The sequence below is a fragment of the Phodopus roborovskii genome, unplaced genomic scaffold (assembly GCF_943737965.1).
Source record: "Phodopus roborovskii unplaced genomic scaffold, PHOROB, whole genome shotgun sequence".
Classification (NCBI taxonomy): Eukaryota; Metazoa; Chordata; class Mammalia; order Rodentia; family Cricetidae; genus Phodopus; species Phodopus roborovskii.
The window spans coordinates 21,368,795-21,374,776 of NW_026126563.1; positions in this window are offsets into that span (position 1 = coordinate 21,368,795).

Genomic DNA, 5,982 nt, shown 5'->3' on the forward strand with positions numbered 1-5,982 from the left:
TGGTAAAAGATATCTAGGCAATGCTGGTGAGGAGAAGAAGGAGGACCTTGATTCGCAGAAAGACAGTTTATGTTTATGAATTGAAGTATTTAATACCATTAGTGTGGTAAGACTCATAAGGGTTTTTCTATACATTTTAAAACAATTTATAAACAAACTCAGAAGAAAGCCTTAGAACCACATCTTTTACAAATTAAACCGTGTGTGTGTGTGTGTGTGTGTGTGTGTGTATGTGTGCATGCATGCGTGCGTGCGTGCCTGTGTGTGTGTGTGCATGCGTGCCTGTGTGCGTGTGTGTATGTGTGTGTGTGTGCTTGTGTGTGTGCTTGCGTGCTTGCGTGCATGTGTGTGTGTATGTGTGTGTGCGTACATGTGTGTGGCCTGTGAGGGGAAGGTTCACCTCTGCTTGGCCTTCAGACATCAAGGTGGCTTCAGACAGCAGCCCTGACCAGGGACCCACACATGGTGGCAGTACTGGCTAGACATAGCATGGCCTCAGGTAGCAGCTTAGGCCTTTCACGTAAGGCTGTTCCTCATCACCATCATGTCTCCAGGTCTGTCTCTCTTCTGCTCCTCCTTTCTCTTTCTCCCCTGTCTCCACCTCATGCCTGTTCATTGTAGTGGTGCCTGGCCACACACAACTCAAGGCGGTGGGAGGGCCTCAACACTCCTACTTCTTAGTTCTACAACTTAGTGTAGAAGCTACAATAAGCAAGATATCACTGTGCTGTATAACATAGCTATATACATGAATGGAATTAAGGCTCCAGAGGGTCTGGGGATGCAGTGCCGTGTTAAAGCTTTTGCTTAGCATGCAAGAATCCTGGATTCGATCTTCAGAACCACATACACATAAACATGCTCCCACTCCTGTGTGTGCATGTGTACATATACACGCCACCATCACCACCACCACCATAACAACGACATAAAAAGGGGAATTGTATTCATAATCAAGACTTGTTTTGAAGATTTTTCTAGATACTGATTCATAAAATGACCGAAGAGCACATGAAAGGTCTTCTGTGATGCTAACATTCATTGTTCATTGGAGAGATGTAAATGAAGGCCTCAGGGGGTTGCTGCCTCATCTTCACTAGAATAGTCAAAGCAGAAATAAAATAAAACCAGTTAACAACAGCAAGGTATAAAGAGACAATGACAGTGCTGGTGAAGACCTGGAGAAGTCTTGGCCCTGGGTACAACGCCTGGGCGGTAAAACACCGCAGCCATTTGCAAACAGAGTTTTGTATTTCCTCCAAAGTTTAAATGTTGGAGAGGCATTTCTGCTCCATGAACTAACACATTGGAGAAACGAGAACTGTGTCTGCAACAGTAAATCTGTACATGGAAGTTCAACACATAGAAAAGTTGAAGTAACTCAACTGTCCAAAGCATATGGACAGAAAAACAAAGTGAGATGAAAAAAAAAAAAATGCCATATTACCCAGCAGCAAAAGTGAATGAAGAACTCATCAGGCACAAGTGAAAAACGTCAGTCACAAAAGATAGAATACTGAGTATTTCCTTTGTGCATTTTCTCTCCTTCTCCTCTCCATCCTTCTCCCCTTTCCTCATTTTTGATGTTTTGAGACAGGATATGCTGGCCAGGCTAGCCTTACACGCACCCACCCTGTACCCCAGGCTGCCCAGAGACTCACCAACCGCCTAAGTGATGCTCTTTGTATAAAACCAGTACAATAGGCAAATCCACTGACTGCCAGGCATAGATTAAGGGTTTTCTGAAGCTGAGGTAAAGAAAGGAGAGCATTAATGGGTGTGACATTTCCTTTTGAGGTTATAAAATGTCCCAAATGTAGAAAGAAGGTAGTGGATTTCTCTTGGAATCTACTATAAAAAGCAACAAATTATACTCTTTGATTGTGCTAATTTTGTTTCACATGGATTATTTCTTAAAATGTCTTTTCTGATGCAAACAAAATTCTGGTAGTAAGTTTTTCCCTTTGTTCTTTTTTTTTTTTTTTTTTTTTTTTTTTTTTGCAGAAGTTTTCTTCATTGTATGGAGCACTTCAGAAATCTCCAGCGATTTCTCAATAGGAGTGTAATTTCCTCCAGTGAATTCATTCCCAGGGGCCAGCACTGTGATTTAGCTTCTGAAATTTATCAAGGCAACTTGTCAGTGTTATGACTTATCCTGTTTAATCACATATCAAAGGACACTTACAATTTGCCAGAAAAAAAAAAAAAAAAAAAAAAAGCAAAAGAAACAACAGCAATCTGTGGTCATCCAGGAGGAAAAATATCTGGACTGTGTCTCTTTTGGTGGCAAGATCTTTATATTCAGGCCTTGAATTTGAGTGTATATAGGCTTTGTTGACCAAGAGCAAGATGTGGACCCATTGCCCCTGATTCTAGTGCTGTGAATATGATGATAGCTACTGTCAATGGAATTTTTCAGTAAGAAAACTCTGAATAATTTATTTCAATTTTTGGGCATTTATGTGGTGGTAAAATATGCTCCTAGAAGCCATAAGTCATTAAATGAAAATCCCAATGCCAGGACTAGGCTACTTCCCCAGAAGTTGTTAGTCAGGGATAGCATGAGTGCCCCCCTCAAGCAATACAGGCACTTGCCACAACAGTTGCTCATCAAGGTTAGATATTAAGATCCTAGTACTGTATCATTGTTAGATGCTTTGATCTCAAAACATAGAAATCAAGCTGGAACTGGGATTAATGCCCCCTCCCCCTGGATGGACATTGAATATAATACCAGAAGTTTTAAGGCATGCTGCTAGGACCTTGCATGCTACACCACTGACTGGAAAGTCAAGATGTGCTTACTGATACAATAGTGCTGAATTAGTAATAGAGACAACCAACTGCTTTCTGATTGGATTTGATGCCAGCTTCATAGTGGGAATCCACAGCTTGTGTTATAAGCCTGGTCCAAAGTCTAGGAAATGGAGGTCATAAGGTCAGGTAGGGAAGCTACTACTCTTGTTTTGTTAAACAGATATGTTGTACCCATTAAATCATCTTCTGAAAAGATGTGTTTATCCCCACATGTTAGTACTGCCATCAGCTTTCCTTCGGGAAAGCTGCTTTTTACAGTGAACAGTGGTGGCGCCAATTCATAACTGATCAATGTGCTTGGGACAAAAGACTCTTGAGCTCTTAGCCATAAATGGCGCATTTATATCACCCCCTCCGAGGCTCAGGGTACATCATATAATAGAGAGTAGTAATGATACAAGAGCAGGAGGGTGTAATGGAGTGAAATGGAAGGCTGCCTTTGGAGTATGCTAACGTTGCTTTCTTGTACTCATAGCCCTCTACAAGTCCTCCACAAAATCGGCTCTGCCCATACCCTGTCATGGCTGGCAGAAGGGTCCATGAAGCCCAGCCACTTCCTAGGGATACATAGGCAGATGATGGTGCCTGGAGTGAGGGCCTTTGAGATTCAACCTTGACCTGAGTATCTATAGATTGTTAATGTCACTGGGGGAAGTGTGACCACTGGTAAAGATTCTATGATCTCACAAATAATCCCTCATCCAGGATCCTGTAAGAAACCCTAGTGAACCACAATGAGTCGCCAGAAAAAAGAAAGGTGAAAATGGTAAGGAGAATGGCTAGGATGAGAAAAGAGATGAGTAGGGTAGTAGAGGATGAATAAAATCAAAATACATCTACAAGGATGCCATAACAAAACCCAGTAGTATGCATAATTAATGAATGCCAATAAAACCCAGAGCTGACAGATTCTATCATGGTGCTTATTTCGATAATTTTAACATAGCTTTTCATGTGTAAGATAATTGATTTTTATGAAGCTTAGAAGCTGCATGAAGGGTAGGAGAGGTGACTTGGTGGCTAAGAGAACTTATTGCCCTTTTGGAGGCCTTAGATTTGGTTCCCAGCATCCAAATGGATGCTAACAACCACCTGCAACTCCAGTTCCAGGGGACCCAATGCCCTCTTCTGTCCCCTGTGGGCAATACACACAGGCAAAACACTCATACACATAAAAATGCACGCATAAAAATTAAAAATAAATAAAAGCAACCCCTGACTGACAGCTTCTCCCACAGGGAAGAAACAAAACAAAACAAAACAAATACTGATTGCTCTACAAAATGAGAAGAAGGCTTCTTACAGACAAGGTAAAGCATTTCCCTAATGCTGGGTGTGGTGGCTTGAAAGACAATGGCCCCCAACGGGAGGGGAACTATTAAGAGGTGTGGTTGTGTTGGAGGAAGTGTGTCACTGTGGGGACAGGGTTTGAGGCTTCTTTTCTCATGCTTCTCTCAGTGTGACAGTCAGTTGGCTTCCTGTTGCCTGCAAGATGTAGCTCTCTCAGCTTCAGCACCATGTCTGCCTGCAGGCTGCCATGCTCCCCTTCATGATCATAATGGACCAGGCTAGCCATCCCAATTAAATGTTTTCTTTATAAGAGTTGTTGTGGTCATGGTGTCTCTTCACATCAATAAAAACCTAACTAAGACAAAAGTTAGTACCAGGTACTGTGGAATTGTGATAGGCCCGACCATGTTTTTGTTTGGAGTAATGTGGTCTTTGGTGCTTTGGGTTAGGAAAAGAGTGGAATGCTTTTAGCATTGCTTAATGGGACATACTGGTGGGAATGTTGAAGACAATGTTGCTGATAATGATTTGAAATGTTGGCAGCTGGTTCAAGAGGTTTCAGAGAATTTTAGTATACTGCCTAGAAACCATGCTTGTGATATTTTGCTAAAGAGAATGGGTGCCTTTTGCCCTTGTCCAAAGAGTCTACCTGAGGATAAAGTGAGTTTTGGATTAATTCCATTGGCAGAAGAAATCTCAAAATAAAGTGGTATAGACACTGTTGTGTGTTTATTACTAGTAACTCTAATGAAGATTTATAATGAAAAGAAGCCAAATTGTTAAAGACAGGGGTGATGAAGATGTAATTGTATAAGGCAGGCATGTTCTAGCCCCAGCAAGCAACAGAACTTGACAGCTTAAGCCATGTGCTTCTGATTTTGGAATTAAGGATAGAAGAAAGGAGTTATGGAATAAAGCTACTGAGGCCAGGCATGTGTCAGGGGTAGGTGTCTCTAAATGGAGGCCTAGCAGAGAAATCACTGTCTGAAGCTGTGAAGCTGAAGCCTGGATTGCCTTGAAGACCCAGAGATGGTATAGAGTCATGGGATACCTGTTACCAGGGAATGAAATCATCCCAAGAGAAAGGAGTGTGTTGTAGTCAACAAAGCTGAGTGGAGTTGGGGACCTGAAGAACATTTTGACACCAGACATGAAGATGCAGTTTGGAGCTTGCTCAGCAGAATTTCAATCTTGTTTTCTCTCTCTTTTCCCTTCCCTTTGCTTTGGAATGATAATATATATCCTGTGCCATTACAAATAGGGAATATATGATCTGCTTTTTTATTTTAATTTTAAAGAGGATTAAAGTTAAGAGATTGCATAAATTTCAGAAGATACTTTGGACTTTGAAACAAGTTTGGGACTATTATAGACTATGGAGACTTTTGAAGTTAGACTGAATAAATTTTTGCATTATGATATGATTACAAGCCTTTGGGAAAATAACCCCGTGCAGGAGTAGCTACTAGGAAGTTGGAGTAGATGTGATCTTGTTGTAGGAAGTGTGTTACTGTGGGGGCGGAGTTTGAGATCTCTTTCTCAATCTTTACTCAGTGTGACAGTCAGTGGACTTTCTGTTGCCTGCAAGATGTAGAACTCTTAGCAACTCCAACATCACATTTGCCCATGTGCCACCATAATCCTTGCCATGATGATAATGGACTGAACCTCTAAAACTGTATGAGCCACCTCAATTAAATGTTTCCTTTATAAGAGTTGCCATCATCATGGTGTTTCTTCACAGCAATAAAATCCCAAACTAAGACACTGGACTTTAGCTCTAATTCATTAACTGACCAATCAATATCCTATACTACCATCATTAAATAATTGCATGCTATTTCTATTATGTTCACTACCAGCAAATAATGTTTA